The sequence below is a fragment of the Lissotriton helveticus genome, chromosome 4_1 (assembly GCF_964261635.1).
Source record: "Lissotriton helveticus chromosome 4_1, aLisHel1.1, whole genome shotgun sequence".
In the NCBI taxonomy this organism is placed as follows: domain Eukaryota; kingdom Metazoa; phylum Chordata; class Amphibia; order Caudata; family Salamandridae; genus Lissotriton; species Lissotriton helveticus.
Window position 1 is genome coordinate 1,671,950,222 of NC_136063.1, and position 17,723 is coordinate 1,671,967,944.

The following is a 17,723-nucleotide window of genomic DNA, read 5'->3' on the forward strand; positions in this document are numbered from 1 at the left end:
ATGGAACTTTTTAATTGGAAATCCTTCATTAAAACAAAACTTGAGGAATCAAATTGTGTATTATGGGGACAGAAGATATGACGTTTTGAATAACAATCGTGAAATTCAGACACACATATATTTACACTCTGATTTTCTAAAGTAAATCCATAACCATAAAGTAAAATCTTTCGAAAGACGTGTCAAAGGTAATAATCTGAATTTCTCTTTCAAAGAAATTCACAATTAAATGCACTGTGTAAGTCAAGCATGTTGTCATATAAGAAATCAGCAAAAATTAACTATGTCATTACTGGTCATATAGATGAGAGAGGAAATTAACCTAACGTTTAAATTGTGGATGGGAAACAACAGTTTTTAGTTTTCAGCTTCAATACATATGTTTATGAATAATTGATTTCTTTATATAGTCTTATCGCTATCTAGACGGATATAGCTATGTATACATAGATGCATACTTATACGTTGATAAGTATCAGTATAAAACATTGACGTTATGTTTTTCCAAGACCAAATTCTAAGAAATGGGTGAAATAGTAAATCTCATAATTCAAGCAGGTCCCACCGAGATTTGAACTCGGATCGCTGGATTCAGAGTCCAGAGTGCTAACCATTACACCATGGAACCCTCCCATACATGAGTCATTTTTCCATTGAGACAAAAGAGAGCGCATTAGTGCGGGGGCATTCTTACATTGATGAAACGATATCTCTGTTGAATGCTCATAGTGTAAAGAGCTATAATGTGATTTGATTCTGTTCAGATACATTCTCCTTAACAGTGTTAAATATGCAAACGTTTATCAGGATAGGCAAGTTATATCATAATGATCATCTTTGACTGTAACATATTAAAACATTTTACATTTCCAAACTAATACACCCATTTCTTTGTCTCTCACATGGGCTGCGCCAAAGAGCAATGATTGGCACGTTGGACTTTGCATGCAAAGGTACCAGTCCAAATCTTGGGGGTACTATTTTATTACTCTTGACCTTTTCTATTTCTGTCACCTTTGTTTATTGATAGCTCAAATCCAACACCAGTAGGTTGAAAGAGACAATTATTGATTCCTTTCAAAACGTCCATCAGCTTGAACAAGTACCAGAAATACAAACATTATAATACGTTTACATCACATTCCTACACAAAATAGTGTGACATTAAGAAATCCTATCCTGTTTTTCTGAAATGCATTTCAGAGGCCTGATTCCCAGCATCCCTTTTTGAAGCTTTCTGCGCTATTGATAAGGCGAATTTAGCACATTTTGAAAGAGAAGTGTTCTTAAATCAAACCTAGAGAACCACAATGACGGTATCATTCAGATAGTACAAATGTTTTTTGTATATTAGTATGGAAATTGTGAAATAAAACGTTTTTCATGCTGATTTTCAACAGTCGATCTGCAATCGTGAAACATAAGCTTTTGCTTGGAGGCCTCACAGGTACTGATCTAATTTTCTCTTTTAAGATTATTCACAAATCATATGATATGCTTTGTATAAATCAACTATATTGTTAGATCAAAATTGAGTAAAATGTGACTATCTCAATTTCATGACATATAGAAGAGTAAGGAGAAGAAGCTCATGTTTCAAATGTGGAGAGGCAACAACTTGTCATTATTTTCACCTCTACTAATTATATGCATTTTTATAATGTATGTGTTTATGTTGTCCTATAAATATACAGAGACATATAGCAAGATATAGGGAGATACATACGTGTAAAGTGGATATGTACAAGTTTATAAGTAAATGAGATGTTTTTCCAATTAATAATTCTAAGAACTAAATGGAAAAGAAAATCGTAAAGTTTAGATAAGTCCCACTGTGATTTGTACTCAGATCCCGGTAGACAGAGTCTAGAGTGCTAAGCATGATACCATCAAACCACCTGTACCAGGTTGAGCTTTTCATTTTGAGAGAAGAGATTGCATTCACGGGGAATCTTATATTTTATTGCAAAATCGTATCTCACATAAAAAGTACTGTTCAACAGAGTGATAGCGTTACTTGAGTCCTCTGGGCAACATCCTTCCCTAACATAGTTCAATATGCAAAAGTTGAACAGAATAGAAAAGTAATAACATTCTGTTGGTCTTTGACTGTAGAACATTAAAAACTTTGAAATGTTCACATTGCTGCAGCAATTTGCTCCCTTGTCACATGGGAGGTTCCATGGTGTAATGGTTAGCACTTTGGACTTTGAATCCAAGGATCCGAGTTCAAATCTCGGTGGGGCCACTTTCATGACTGTTGATCAAATCTTTTTCTGTCAAGTGTATTCATAAATATCACAAATCTAACACGGGTAGAGTGAAACATTAATTTATTGATTGTATTCTGAAAGTCTATTCGATGTGAGCATATGATAGAACTTTTAGAAAACATGGAAATTAAATGGCTCAAAATAATGAGACATTTTGCGAGCTGACTCTGTTTTCTCAAACTCATCACAGGGGGCTGATGCAAGATATTACTTTCTTAAATCTTACTGTTATTGATAAGGGGAAGATGGAACTTTTTAATTGGAAATCCTTCATTAAAACAAAACTTGAGGAATCAAATTGTGTATTATGGGGACAGAAGATATGACGTTTTGAATAACAATCGTGAAATTCAGACACACATATATTTACACTCTGATTTTCTAAAGTAAATCCATAACCATAAAGTAAAATCTTTCGAAAGACGTGTCAAAGGTAATAATCTGAATTTCTCTTTCAAAGAAATTCACAATTAAATGCACTGTGTAAGTCAAGCATGTTGTCATATAAGAAATCAGCAAAAATTAACTATGTCATTACTGGTCATATAGATGAGAGAGGAAATTAACCTAACGTTTAAATTGTGGATGGGAAACAACAGTTTTTAGTTTTCAGCTTCAATACATATGTTTATGAATAATTGATTTCTTTATATAGTCTTATCGCTATCTAGACGGATATAGCTATGTATACATAGATGCATACTTATACGTTGATAAGTATCAGTATAAAACATTGACGTTATGTTTTTCCAAGACCAAATTCTAAGAAATGGGTGAAATAGTAAATCTCATAATTCAAGCAGGTCCCACCGAGATTTGAACTCGGATCGCTGGATTCAGAGTCCAGAGTGCTAACCATTACACCATGGAACCCTCCCATACATGAGTCATTTTTCCATTGAGACAAAAGAGAGCGCATTAGTGCGGGGGCATTCTTACATTGATGAAACGATATCTCTGTTGAATGCTCATAGTGTAAAGAGCTATAATGTGATTTGATTCTGTTCAGATACATTCTCCTTAACAGTGTTAAATATGCAAACGTTTATCAGGATAGGCAAGTTATATCATAATGATCATCTTTGACTGTAACATATTAAAACATTTTACATTTCCAAACTAATACACCCATTTCTTTGTCTCTCACATGGGCTGCGCCAAAGAGCAATGATTGGCACGTTGGACTTTGCATGCAAAGGTACCAGTCCAAATCTTGGGGGTACTATTTTATTACTCTTGACCTTTTCTATTTCTGTCACCTTTGTTTATTGATAGCTCAAATCCAACACCAGTAGGTTGAAAGAGACAATTATTGATTCCTTTCAAAACGTCCATCAGCTTGAACAAGTACCAGAAATACAAACATTATAATACGTTTACATCACATTCCTACACAAAATAGTGTGACATTAAGAAATCCTATCCTGTTTTTCTGAAATGCATTTCAGAGGCCTGATTCCCAGCATCCCTTTTTGAAGCTTTCTGCGCTATTGATAAGGCGAATTTAGCACATTTTGAAAGAGAAGTGTTCTTAAATCAAACCTAGAGAACCACAATGACGGTATCATTCAGATAGTACAAATGTTTTTTGTATATTAGTATGGAAATTGTGAAATAAAACGTTTTTCATGCTGATTTTCAACAGTCGATCTGCAATCGTGAAACATAAGCTTTTGCTTGGAGGCCTCACAGGTACTGATCTAATTTTCTCTTTTAAGATTATTCACAAATCATATGATATGCTTTGTATAAATCAACTATATTGTTAGATCAAAATTGAGTAAAAAGTGACTATCTCAATTTCATGACATATAGAAGAGTAAGGAGAAGAAGCTCATGTTTCAAATGTGGAGAGGCAACAACTTGTCATTATTTTCACCTCTACTAATTATATGCATTTTTATAATGTATGTGTTTATGTTGTCCTATAAATATACAGAGACATATAGCAAGATATAGGGAGATACATACGTGTAAAGTGGATATGTACAAGTTTATAAGTAAATGAGATGTTTTTCCAATTAATAATTCTAAGAACTGAATGGAAAAGAAAATCGTAAAGTTTAGATAAGTCCCACTGTGATTTGTACTCAGATCCCGGTAGACAGAGTCTAGAGTGCTAAGCATGATACCATCAAACCACCTGTACCAGGTTGAGCTTTTCATTTTGAGAGAAGAGATTGCATTCACGGGGGAATCTTATATTTTATTGCAAAATCGTATCTCACATAAAAAGTACTGTTCAACAGAGTGATAGCGTTACTTGAGTCCTCTGGGCAACATCCTTCCCTAACATAGTTCAATATGCAAAAGTTGAACAGAATAGAAAAGTAATAACATTCTGTTGGTCTTTGACTGTAGAACATTAAAAACTTTGAAATGTTCACATTGCTGCAGCAATTTGCTCCCTTGTCACATGGGAGGTTCCATGGTGTAATGGTTAGCACTTTGGACTTTGAATCCAAGGATCCGAGTTCAAATCTCGGTGGGACCACTTTCATGACTGTTGATCAAATCTTTTTCTGTCAAGTGTATTCATAAATATCACAAATCTAACACGGGTAGAGTGAAACATTAATTTATTGATTGTATTCTGAAAGTCTATTCGATGTGAGCATATGATAGAACTTTTAGAAAACATGGAAATTAAATGGCTCAAAATAATGAGACATTTTGCGAGCTGACTCTGTTTTCTCAAACTCATCACAGGGGGCTGATGCAAGATATTACTTTCTTAAATCTTACTGTTATTGATAAGGGGAAGATGGAACTTTTTAATTGGAAATCCTTCATTAAAACAAAACTTGAGGAATCAAATTGTGTATTATGGGGACAGAAGATATGACGTTTTGAATAACAATCGTGAAATTCAGACACACATATATTTACACTCTGATTTTCTAAAGTAAATCCATAACCATAAAGTAAAATCTTTCGAAAGACGTGTCAAAGGTAATAATCTGAATTTCTCTTTCAAAGAAATTCACAATTAAATGCACTGTGTAAGTCAAGCATGTTGTCATATAAGAAATCAGCAAAAATTAACTATGTCATTACTGGTCATATAGATGAGAGAGGAAATTAACCTAACGTTTAAATTGTGGATGGGAAACAACAGTTTTTAGTTTTCAGCTTCAATACATATGTTTATGAATAATTGATTTCTTTATATAGTCTTATCACTATCTAGACGGATATAGCTATGTATACATAGATGCATACTTATACGTTGATAAGTATCAGTATAAAACATTGACGTTATGTTTTTCCAAGACCAAATTCTAAGAAATGGGTGAAATAGTAAATCTCATAATTCAAGCAGGTCCCACCGAGATTTGAACTCGGATCGCTGGATTCAGAGTCCAGAGTGCTAACCATTACACCATGGAACCCTCCCATACATGAGTCATTTTTCCATTGAGACAAAAGAGAGCGCATTAGTGCGGGGGCATTCTTACATTGATGAAACGATATCTCTGTTGAATGCTCATAGTGTAAAGAGCTATAATGTGATTTGATTCTGTTCAGATACATTCTCCTTAACAGTGTTAAATATGCAAACGTTTATCAGGATAGGCAAGTTATATCATAATGATCATCTTTGACTGTAACATATTAAAACATTTTACATTTCCAAACTAATACACCCATTTCTTTGTCTCTCACATGGGCTGCGCCAAAGAGCAATGATTGGCACGTTGGACTTTGCATGCAAAGGTACCAGTCCAAATCTTGGGGGTACTATTTTATTACTCTTGACCTTTTCTATTTCTGTCACCTTTGTTTATTGATAGCTCAAATCCAACACCAGTAGGTTGAAAGAGACAATTATTGATTCCTTTCAAAACGTCCATCAGCTTGAACAAGTACCAGAAATACAAACATTATAATACGTTTACATCACATTCCTACACAAAATAGTGTGACATTAAGAAATCCTATCCTGTTTTTCTGAAATGCATTTCAGAGGCCTGATTCCCAGCATCCCTTTTTGAAGTTTTCTGCGCTATTGATAAGGCGAATTTAGCACATTTTGAAAGAGAAGTGTTCTTAAATCAAACCTAGAGAACCACAATGACGGTATCATTCAGATAGTACAAATGTTTTTTGTATATTAGTATGGAAATTGTGAAATAAAACGTTTTTCATGCTGATTTTCAACAGTCGATCTGCAATCGTGAAACATAAGCTTTTGCTTGGAGGCCTCACAGGTACTGATCTAATTTTCTCTTTTAAGATTATTCACAAATCATATGATATGCTTTGTATAAATCAACTATATTGTTAGATCAAAATTGAGTAAAAAGTGACTATCTCAATTTCATGACATATAGAAGAGTAAGGAGAAGAAGCTCATGTTTCAAATGTGGAGAGGCAACAACTTGTCATTATTTTCACCTCTACTAATTATATGCATTTTTATAATGTATGTGTTTATGTTGTCCTATAAATATACAGAGACATATAGCAAGATATAGGGAGATACATACGTGTAAAGTGGATATGTACAAGTTTATAAGTAAATGAGATGTTTTTCCAATTAATAATTCTAAGAACTGAATGGAAAAGAAAATCGTAAAGTTTAGATAAGTCCCACTGTGATTTGTACTCAGATCCCGGTAGACAGAGTCTAGAGTGCTAAGCATGATACCATCAAACCACCTGTACCAGGTTGAGCTTTTCATTTTGAGAGAAGAGATTGCATTCACGGGGGAATCTTATATTTTATTGCAAAATCGTATCTCACATAAAAAGTACTGTTCAACAGAGTGATAGCGTTACTTGAGTCCTCTGGGCAACATCCTTCCCTAACATAGTTCAATATGCAAAAGTTGAACAGAATAGAAAAGTAATAACATTCTGTTGGTCTTTGACTGTAGAACATTAAAAACTTTGAAATGTTCACATTGCTGCAGCAATTTGCTCCCTTGTCACATGGGAGGTTCCATGGTGTAATGGTTAGCACTTTGGACTTTGAATCCAAGGATCCGAGTTCAAATCTCGGTGGGACCACTTTCATGACTGTTGATCAAATCTTTTTCTGTCAAGTGTATTCATAAATATCACAAATCTAACACGGGTAGAGTGAAACATTAATTTATTGATTGTATTCTGAAAGTCTATTCGATGTGAGCATATGATAGAACTTTTAGAAAACATGGAAATTAAATGGCTCAAAATAATGAGACATTTTGCGAGCTGACTCTGTTTTCTCAAACTCATCACAGGGGGCTGATGCAAGATATTACTTTCTTAAATCTTACTGTTATTGATAAGGGGAAGATGGAACTTTTTAATTGGAAATCCTTCATTAAAACAAAACTTGAGGAATCAAATTGTGTATTATGGGGACAGAAGATATGACGTTTTGAATAACAATCGTGAAATTCAGACACACATATATTTACACTCTGATTTTCTAAAGTAAATCCATAACCATAAAGTAAAATCTTTCGAAAGACGTGTCAAAGGTAATAATCTGAATTTCTCTTTCAAAGAAATTCACAATTAAATGCACTGTGTAAGTCAAGCATGTTGTCATATAAGAAATCAGCAAAAATTAACTATGTCATTACTGGTCATATAGATGAGAGAGGAAATTAACCTAACGTTTAAATTGTGGATGGGAAACAACAGTTTTTAGTTTTCAGCTTCAATACATATGTTTATGAATAATTGATTTCTTTATATAGTCTTATCGCTATCTAGACGGATATAGCTATGTATACATAGATGCATACTTATACGTTGATAAGTATCAGTATAAAACATTGACGTTATGTTTTTCCAAGACCAAATTCTAAGAAATGGGTGAAATAGTAAATCTCATAATTCAAGCAGGTCCCACCGAGATTTGAACTCGGATCGCTGGATTCAGAGTCCAGAGTGCTAACCATTACACCATGGAACCCTCCCATACATGAGTCATTTTTCCATTGAGACAAAAGAGAGCGCATTAGTGCGGGGGCATTTCTTACATTGATGAAACGATATCTCTGTTGAATGCTCATAGTGTAAAGAGCTATAATGTGATTTGATTCTGTTCAGATACATTCTCCTTAACAGTGTTAAATATGCAAACGTTTATCAGGATAGGCAAGTTATATCATAATGATCATCTTTGACTGTAACATATTAAAACATTTTACATTTCCAAACTAATACACCCATTTCTTTGTCTCTCACATGGGCTGCGCCAAAGAGCAATGATTGGCACGTTGGACTTTGCATGCAAAGGTACCAGTCCAAATCTTGGGGGTACTATTTTATTACTCTTGACCTTTTCTATTTCTGTCACCTTTGTTTATTGATAGCTCAAATCCAACACCAGTAGGTTGAAAGAGACAATTATTGATTCCTTTCAAAACGTCCATCAGCTTGAACAAGTACCAGAAATACAAACATTATAATACGTTTACATCACATTCCTACACAAAATAGTGTGACATTAAGAAATCCTATCCTGTTTTTCTGAAATGCATTTCAGAGGCCTGATTCCCAGCATCCCTTTTTGAAGCTTTCTGCGCTATTGATAAGGCGAATTTAGCACATTTTGAAAGAGAAGTGTTCTTAAATCAAACCTAGAGAACCACAATGACGGTATCATTCAGATAGTACAAATGTTTTTTGTATATTAGTATGGAAATTGTGAAATAAAACGTTTTTCATGCTGATTTTCAACAGTCGATCTGCAATCGTGAAACATAAGCTTTTGCTTGGAGGCCTCACAGGTACTGATCTAATTTTCTCTTTTAAGATTATTCACAAATCATATGATATGCTTTGTATAAATCAACTATATTGTTAGATCAAAATTGAGTAAAAAGTGACTATCTCAATTTCATGACATATAGAAGAGTAAGGAGAAGAAGCTCATGTTTCAAATGTGGAGAGGCAACAACTTGTCATTATTTTCACCTCTACTAATTATATGCATTTTTATAATGTATGTGTTTATGTTGTCCTATAAATATACAGAGACATATAGCAAGATATAGGGAGATACATACGTGTAAAGTGGATATGTACAAGTTTATAAGTAAATGAGATGTTTTTCCAATTAATAATTCTAAGAACTGAATGGAAAAGAAAATCGTAAAGTTTAGATAAGTCCCACTGTGATTTGTACTCAGATCCCGGTAGACAGAGTCTAGAGTGCTAAGCATGATACCATCAAACCACCTGTACCAGGTTGAGCTTTTCATTTTGAGAGAAGAGATTGCATTCACGGGGGAATCTTATATTTTATTGCAAAATCGTATCTCACATAAAAAGTACTGTTCAACAGAGTGATAGCGTTACTTGAGTCCTCTGGGCAACATCCTTCCCTAACATAGTTCAATATGCAAAAGTTGAACAGAATAGAAAAGTAATAACATTCTGTTGGTCTTTGACTGTAGAACATTAAAAACTTTGAAATGTTCACATTGCTGCAGCAATTTGCTCCCTTGTCACATGGGAGGTTCCATGGTGTAATGGTTAGCACTTTGGACTTTGAATCCAAGGATCCGAGTTCAAATCTCGGTGGGACCACTTTCATGACTGTTGATCAAATCTTTTTCTGTCAAGTGTATTCATAAATATCACAAATCTAACACGGGTAGAGTGAAACATTAATTTATTGATTGTATTCTGAAAGTCTATTCGATGTGAGCATATGATAGAACTTTTAGAAAACATGGAAATTAAATGGCTCAAAATAATGAGACATTTTGCGAGCTGACTCTGTTTTCTCAAACTCATCACAGGGGGCTGATGCAAGATATTACTTTCTTAAATCTTACTGTTATTGATAAGGGGAAGATGGAACTTTTTAATTGGAAATCCTTCATTAAAACAAAACTTGAGGAATCAAATTGTGTATTATGGGGACAGAAGATATGACGTTTTGAATAACAATCGTGAAATTCAGACACACATATATTTACACTCTGATTTTCTAAAGTAAATCCATAACCATAAAGTAAAATCTTTCGAAAGACGTGTCAAAGGTAATAATCTGAATTTCTCTTTCAAAGAAATTCACAATTAAATGCACTGTGTAAGTCAAGCATGTTGTCATATAAGAAATCAGCAAAAATTAACTATGTCATTACTGGTCATATAGATGAGAGAGGAAATTAACCTAACGTTTAAATTGTGGATGGGAAACAACAGTTTTTAGTTTTCAGCTTCAATACATATGTTTATGAATAATTGATTTCTTTATATAGTCTTATCGCTATCTAGACGGATATAGCTATGTATACATAGATGCATACTTATACGTTGATAAGTATCAGTATAAAACATTGACGTTATGTTTTTCCAAGACCAAATTCTAAGAAATGGGTGAAATAGTAAATCTCATAATTCAAGCAGGTCCCACCGAGATTAGAACTCGGATCGCTGGATTCAGAGTCCAGAGTGCTAACCATTACACCATGGAACCCTCCCATACATGAGTCATTTTTCCATTGAGACAAAAGAGAGCGCATTAGTGCGGGGGCATTTCTTACATTGATGAAACGATATCTCTGTTCAATGCTCATAGTGTAAAGAGCTATAATGTGATTTGATTCTGTTCAGATACATTCTCCTTAACAGTGTTAAATATGCAAACGTTTATCAGGATAGGCAAGTTATATCATAATGATCATCTTTGACTGTAACATATTAAAACATTTTACATTTCCAAACTAATACACCCATTTCTTTGTCTCTCACATGGGCTGCGCCAAAGAGCAATGATTGGCACGTTGGACTTTGCATGCAAAGGTACCAGTCCAAATCTTGGGGGTACTATTTTATTACTCTTGACCTTTTCTATTTCTGTCACCTTTGTTTATTGATAGCTCAAATCCAACACCAGTAGGTTGAAAGAGACAATTATTGATTCCTTTCAAAACGTCCATCAGCTTGAACAAGTACCAGAAATACAAACATTATAATACGTTTACATCACATTCCTACACAAAATAGTGTGACATTAAGAAATCCTATCCTGTTTTTCTGAAATGCATTTCAGAGGCCTGATTCCCAGCATCCCTTTTTGAAGCTTTCTGCGCTATTGATAAGGCGAATTTAGCACATTTTGAAAGAGAAGTGTTCTTAAATCAAACCTAGAGAACCACAATGACGGTATCATTCAGATAGTACAAATGTTTTTTGTATATTAGTATGGAAATTGTGAAATAAAACGTTTTTCATGCTGATTTTCAACAGTCGATCTGCAATCGTGAAACATAAGCTTTTGCTTGGAGGCCTCACAGGTACTGATCTAATTTTCTCTTTTAAGATTATTCACAAATCATATGATATGCTTTGTATAAATCAACTATATTGTTAAATCAAAATTGAGTAAAAAGTGACTATCTCAATTTCATGACATATAGAAGAGTAAGGAGAAGAAGCTCATGTTTCAAATGTGGAGAGGCAACAACTTGTCATTATTTTCACCTCTACTAATTATATGCATTTTTATAATGTATGTGTTTATGTTGTCCTATAAATATACAGAGACATATAGCAAGATATAGGGAGATACATACGTGTAAAGTGGATATGTACAAGTTTATAAGTAAATGAGATGTTTTTCCAATTAATAATTCTAAGAACTGAATGGAAAAGAAAATCGTAAAGTTTAGATAAGTCCCACTGTGATTTGTACTCAGATCCCGGTAGACAGAGTCTAGAGTGCTAAGCATGATACCATCAAACCACCTGTACCAGGTTGAGCTTTTCATTTTGAGAGAAGAGATTGCATTCACGGGGGAATCTTATATTTTATTGCAAAATCGTATCTCACATAAAAAGTACTGTTCAACAGAGTGATAGCGTTACTTGAGTCCTCTGGGCAACATCCTTCCCTAACATAGTTCAATATGCAAAAGTTGAACAGAATAGAAAAGTAATAACATTCTGTTGGTCTTTGACTGTAGAACATTAAAAACTTTGAAATGTTCACATTGCTGCAGCAATTTGCTCCCTTGTCACATGGGAGGTTCCATGGTGTAATGGTTAGCACTTTGGACTTTGAATCCAAGGATCCGAGTTCAAATCTCGGTGGGACCACTTTCATGACTGTTGATCAAATCTTTTTCTGTCAAGTGTATTCATAAATATCACAAATCTAACACGGGTAGAGTGAAACATTAATTTATTGATTGTATTCTGAAAGTCTATTCGATGTGAGCATATGATAGAACTTTTAGAAAACATGGAAATTAAATGGCTCAAAATAATGAGACATTTTGCGAGCTGACTCTGTTTTCTCAAACTCATCACAGGGGGCTGATGCAAAATATTACTTTCTTAAATCTTACTGTTATTGATAAGGGGAAGATGGAACTTTTTAATTGGAAATCCTTCATTAAAACAAAACTTGAGGAATCAAATTGTGTATTATGGGGACAGAAGATATGACGTTTTGAATAACAATCGTGAAATTCAGACACACATATATTTACACTCTGATTTTCTAAAGTAAATCCATAACCATAAAGTAAAATCTTTCGAAAGACGTGTCAAAGGTAATAATCTGAATTTCTCTTTCAAAGAAATTCACAATTAAATGCACTGTGTAAGTCAAGCATGTTGTCATATAAGAAATCAGCAAAAATTAACTATGTCATTACTGGTCATATAGATGAGAGAGGAAATTAACCTAACGTTTAAATTGTGGATGGGAAACAACAGTTTTTAGTTTTCAGCTTCAATACATATGTTTATGAATAATTGATTTCTTTATATAGTCTTATCGCTATCTAGACGGATATAGCTATGTATACATAGATGCATACTTATACGTTGATAAGTATCAGTATAAAACATTGACGTTATGTTTTTCCAAGACCAAATTCTAAGAAATGGGTGAAATAGTAAATCTCATAATTCAAGCAGGTCCCACCGAGATTTGAACTCGGATCGCTGGATTCAGAGTCCAGAGTGCTAACCATTACACCATGGAACCCTCCCATACATGAGTCATTTTTCCATTGAGACAAAAGAGAGCGCATTAGTGCGGGGGCATTTCTTACATTGATGAAACGATATCTCTGTTCAATGCTCATAGTGTAAAGAGCTATAATGTGATTTGATTCTGTTCAGATACATTCTCCTTAACAGTGTTAAATATGCAAACGTTTATCAGGATAGGCAAGTTATATCATAATGATCATCTTTGACTGTAACATATTAAAACATTTTACATTTCCAAACTAATACACCCATTTCTTTGTCTCTCACATGGGCTGCGCCAAAGAGCAATGATTGGCACGTTGGACTTTGCATGCAAAGGTACCAGTCCAAATCTTGGGGGTACTATTTTATTACTCTTGACCTTTTCTATTTCTGTCACCTTTGTTTATTGATAGCTCAAATCCAACACCAGTAGGTTGAAAGAGACAATTATTGATTCCTTTCAAAACGTCCATCAGCTTGAACAAGTACCAGAAATACAAACATTATAATACGTTTACATCACATTCCTACACAAAATAGTGTGACATTAAGAAATCCTATCCTGTTTTTCTGAAATGCATTTCAGAGGCCTGATTCCCAGCATCCCTTTTTGAAGCTTTCTGCGCTATTGATAAGGCGAATTTAGCACATTTTGAAAGAGAAGTGTTCTTAAATCAAACCTAGAGAACCACAATGACGGTATCATTCAGATAGTACAAATGTTTTTTGTATATTAGTATGGAAATTGTGAAATAAAACGTTTTTCATGCTGATTTTCAACAGTCGATCTGCAATCGTGAAACATAAGCTTTTGCTTGGAGGCCTCACAGGTACTGATCTAATTTTCTCTTTTAAGATTATTCACAAATCATATGATATGCTTTGTATAAATCAACTATATTGTTAGATCAAAATTGAGTAAAAAGTGACTATCTCAATTTCATGACATATAGAAGAGTAAGGAGAAGAAGCTCATGTTTCAAATGTGGAGAGGCAACAACTTGTCATTATTTTCACCTCTACTAACTATATGCATTTTTATAATGTATGTGTTTATGTTGTCCTATAAATATACAGAGACATATAGCAAGATATAGGGAGATACATACGTGTAAAGTGGATATGTACAAGTTTATAAGTAAATGAGATGTTTTTCCAATTAATAATTCTAAGAACTGAATGGAAAAGAAAATCGTAAAGTTTAGATAAGTCCCACTGTGATTTGTACTCAGATCCCGGTAGACAGAGTCTAGAGTGCTAAGCATGATACCATCAAACCACCTGTACCAGGTTGAGCTTTTCATTTTGAGAGAAGAGATTGCATTCACGGGGGAATCTTATATTTTATTGCAAAATCGTATCTCACATAAAAAGTACTGTTCAACAGAGTGATAGCGTTACTTGAGTCCTCTGGGCAACATCCTTCCCTAACATAGTTCAATATGCAAAAGTTGAACAGAATAGAAAAGTAATAACATTCTGTTGGTCTTTGACTGTAGAACATTAAAAACTTTGAAATGTTCACATTGCTGCAGCAATTTGCTCCCTTGTCACATGGGAGGTTCCATGGTGTAATGGTTAGCACTTTGGACTTTGAATCCAAGGATCCGAGTTCAAATCTCGGTGGGACCACTTTCATGACTGTTGATCAAATCTTTTTCTGTCAAGTGTATTCATAAATATCACAAATCTAACACGGGTAGAGTGAAACATTAATTTATTGATTGTATTCTGAAAGTCTATTCGATGTGAGCATATGATAGAACTTTTAGAAAACATGGAAATTAAATGGCTCAAAATAATGAGACATTTTGCGAGCTGACTCTGTTTTCTCAAACTCATCACAGGGGGCTGATGCAAGATATTACTTTCTTAAATCTTACTGTTATTGATAAGGGGAAGATGGAACTTTTTAATTGGAAATCCTTCATTAAAACAAAACTTGAGGAATCAAATTGTGTATTATGGGGACAGAAGATATGACGTTTTGAATAACAATCGTGAAATTCAGACACACATATATTTACACTCTGATTTTCTAAAGTAAATCCATAACCATAAAGTAAAATCTTTCGAAAGACGTGTCAAAGGTAATAATCTGAATTTCTCTTTCAAAGAAATTCACAATTAAATGCACTGTGTAAGTCAAGCATGTTGTCATATAAGAAATCAGCAAAAATTAACTATGTCATTACTGGTCATATAGATGAGAGAGGAAATTAACCTAACGTTTAAATTGTGGATGGGAAACAACAGTTTTTAGTTTTCAGCTTCAATACATATGTTTATGAATAATTGATTTCTTTATATAGTCTTATCGCTATCTAGACGGATATAGCTATGTATACATAGATGCATACTTATACGTTGATAAGTATCAGTATAAAACATTGACGTTATGTTTTTCCAAGACCAAATTCTAAGAAATGGGTGAAATAGTAAATCTCATAATTCAAGCAGGTCCCACCGAGATTTGAACTCGGATCGCTGGATTCAGAGTCCAGAGTGCTAACCATTACACCATGGAACCCTCCCATACATGAGTCATTTTTCCATTGAGACAAAAGAGAGCGCATTAGTGCGGGGGCATTTCTTACATTGATGAAACGATATCTCTGTTGAATGCTCATAGTGTAAAGAGCTATAATGTGATTTGATTCTGTTCAGATACATTCTCCTTAACAGTGTTAAATATGCAAACGTTTATCAGGATAGGCAAGTTATATCATAATGATCATCTTTGACTGTAACATATTAAAACATTTTACATTTCCAAACTAATACACCCATTTCTTTGTCTCTCACATGGGCTGCGCCAAAGAGCAATGATTGGCACGTTGGACTTTGCATGCAAAGGTACCAGTCCAAATCTTGGGGGTACTATTTTATTACTCTTGACCTTTTCTATTTCTGTCACCTTTGTTTATTGATAGCTCAAATCCAACACCAGTAGGTTGAAAGAGACAATTATTGATTCCTTTCAAAACGTCCATCAGCTTGAACAAGTACCAGAAATACAAACATTATAATACGTTTACATCACATTCCTACACAAAATAGTGTGACATTAAGAAATCCTATCCTGTTTTTCTGAAATGCATTTCAGAGGCCTGATTCCCAGCATCCCTTTTTGAAGCTTTCTGCGCTATTGATAAGGCGAATTTAGCACATTTTGAAAGAGAAGTGTTCTTAAATCAAACCTAGAGAACCACAATGACGGTATCATTCAGATAGTACAAATGTTTTTTGTATATTAGTATGGAAATTGTGAAATAAAACGTTTTTCATGCTGATTTTCAACAGTCGATCTGCAATCGTGAAACATAAGCTTTTGCTTGGAGGCCTCACAGGTACTGATCTAATTTTCTCTTTTAAGATTATTCACAAATCATATGATATGCTTTGTATAAATCAACTATATTGTTAGATCAAAATTGAGTAAAAAGTGACTATCTCAATTTCATGACATATAGAAGAGTAAGGAGAAGAAGCTCATGTTTCAAATGTGGAGAGGCAACAACTTGTCATTATTTTCACCTCTACTAATTATATGCATTTTTATAATGTATGTGTTTATGTTGTCCTATAAATATACAGAGACATATAGCAAGATATAGGGAGATACATACGTGTAAAGTGGATATGTACAAGTTTATAAGTAAATGAGATGTTTTTCCAATTAATAATTCTAAGAACTGAATGGAAAAGAAAATCGTAAAGTTTAGATAAGTCCCACTGTGATTTGTACTCAGATCCCGGTAGACAGAGTCTAGAGTGCTAAGCATGATACCATCAAACCACCTGTACCAGGTTGAGCTTTTCATTTTGAGAGAAGAGATTGCATTCACGGGGGAATCTTATATTTTATTGCAAAATCGTATCTCACATAAAAAGTACTGTTCAACAGAGTGATAGCGTTACTTGAGTCCTCTGGGCAACATCCTTCCCTAACATAGTTCAATATGCAAAAGTTGAACAGAATAGAAAAGTAATAACATTCTGTTGGTCTTTGACTGTAGAACATTAAAAACTTTGAAATGTTCACATTGCTGCAGCAATTTGCTCCCTTGTCACATGGGAGGTTCCATGGTGTAATGGTTAGCACTTTGGACTTTGAATCCAAGGATCCGAGTTCAAATCTCGGTGGGACCACTTTCATGACTGTTGATCAAATCTTTTTCTGTCAAGTGTATTCATAAATATCACAAATCTAACACGGGTAGAGTGAAACATTAATTTATTGATTGTATTCTGAAAGTCTATTCGATGTGAGCATATGATAGAACTTTTAGAAAACATGGAAATTAAATGGCTCAAAATAATGAGACATTTTGCGAGCTGACTCTGTTTTCTCAAACTCATCACAGGGGGCTGATGCAAGATATTACTTTCTTAAATCTTACTGTTATTGATAAGGGGAAGATGGAACTTTTTAATTGGAAATCCTTCATTAAAACAAAACTTGAGGAATCAAATTGTGTATTATGGGGACAGAAGATATGACGTTTT

The 17,723-nt window shown here is 34.0% G+C and overlaps 14 non-coding genes across 14 annotated transcripts; 7 read left to right on the top strand and 7 right to left on the bottom strand.

Moving 5' to 3' along the window:
* Window positions 1-556: 556 nt before the first annotated feature.
* Window positions 557-628, bottom strand: TRNAQ-CUG (transfer RNA glutamine (anticodon CUG)). The gene has a single exon. It is a non-coding gene; the product is annotated as a tRNA-Gln (tRNA).
* A 1,548-nt stretch (window positions 629-2,176) lies between these two features.
* On the top strand, window positions 2,177-2,248 carry TRNAQ-UUG (transfer RNA glutamine (anticodon UUG)). Its single transcript has one exon. It is a non-coding gene; the product is annotated as a tRNA-Gln (tRNA).
* Window positions 2,249-3,074: 826 nt separating this feature from the next.
* TRNAQ-CUG (transfer RNA glutamine (anticodon CUG)) lies at window positions 3,075-3,146 on the bottom strand. The gene has a single exon. It is a non-coding gene; the product is annotated as a tRNA-Gln (tRNA).
* A 1,549-nt stretch (window positions 3,147-4,695) lies between these two features.
* TRNAQ-UUG (transfer RNA glutamine (anticodon UUG)) lies at window positions 4,696-4,767 on the top strand. Its single transcript has one exon. It is a non-coding gene; the product is annotated as a tRNA-Gln (tRNA).
* Window positions 4,768-5,593: 826 nt separating this feature from the next.
* Window positions 5,594-5,665, bottom strand: TRNAQ-CUG (transfer RNA glutamine (anticodon CUG)). The gene has a single exon. It is a non-coding gene; the product is annotated as a tRNA-Gln (tRNA).
* A 1,549-nt stretch (window positions 5,666-7,214) lies between these two features.
* Window positions 7,215-7,286, top strand: TRNAQ-UUG (transfer RNA glutamine (anticodon UUG)). The gene has a single exon. It is a non-coding gene; the product is annotated as a tRNA-Gln (tRNA).
* Window positions 7,287-8,112: 826 nt separating this feature from the next.
* On the bottom strand, window positions 8,113-8,184 carry TRNAQ-CUG (transfer RNA glutamine (anticodon CUG)). The gene has a single exon. It is a non-coding gene; the product is annotated as a tRNA-Gln (tRNA).
* A 1,550-nt stretch (window positions 8,185-9,734) lies between these two features.
* On the top strand, window positions 9,735-9,806 carry TRNAQ-UUG (transfer RNA glutamine (anticodon UUG)). The gene has a single exon. It is a non-coding gene; the product is annotated as a tRNA-Gln (tRNA).
* Window positions 9,807-10,632: 826 nt separating this feature from the next.
* Window positions 10,633-10,704, bottom strand: TRNAQ-CUG (transfer RNA glutamine (anticodon CUG)). Its single transcript has one exon. It is a non-coding gene; the product is annotated as a tRNA-Gln (tRNA).
* Window positions 10,705-12,254: 1,550 nt separating this feature from the next.
* Window positions 12,255-12,326, top strand: TRNAQ-UUG (transfer RNA glutamine (anticodon UUG)). The gene has a single exon. It is a non-coding gene; the product is annotated as a tRNA-Gln (tRNA).
* An 826-nt stretch (window positions 12,327-13,152) lies between these two features.
* TRNAQ-CUG (transfer RNA glutamine (anticodon CUG)) lies at window positions 13,153-13,224 on the bottom strand. The gene has a single exon. It is a non-coding gene; the product is annotated as a tRNA-Gln (tRNA).
* Window positions 13,225-14,774: 1,550 nt separating this feature from the next.
* On the top strand, window positions 14,775-14,846 carry TRNAQ-UUG (transfer RNA glutamine (anticodon UUG)). Its single transcript has one exon. It is a non-coding gene; the product is annotated as a tRNA-Gln (tRNA).
* An 826-nt stretch (window positions 14,847-15,672) lies between these two features.
* On the bottom strand, window positions 15,673-15,744 carry TRNAQ-CUG (transfer RNA glutamine (anticodon CUG)). Its single transcript has one exon. It is a non-coding gene; the product is annotated as a tRNA-Gln (tRNA).
* Window positions 15,745-17,294: 1,550 nt separating this feature from the next.
* Window positions 17,295-17,366, top strand: TRNAQ-UUG (transfer RNA glutamine (anticodon UUG)). Its single transcript has one exon. It is a non-coding gene; the product is annotated as a tRNA-Gln (tRNA).
* Window positions 17,367-17,723: the final 357 nt, after the last annotated feature.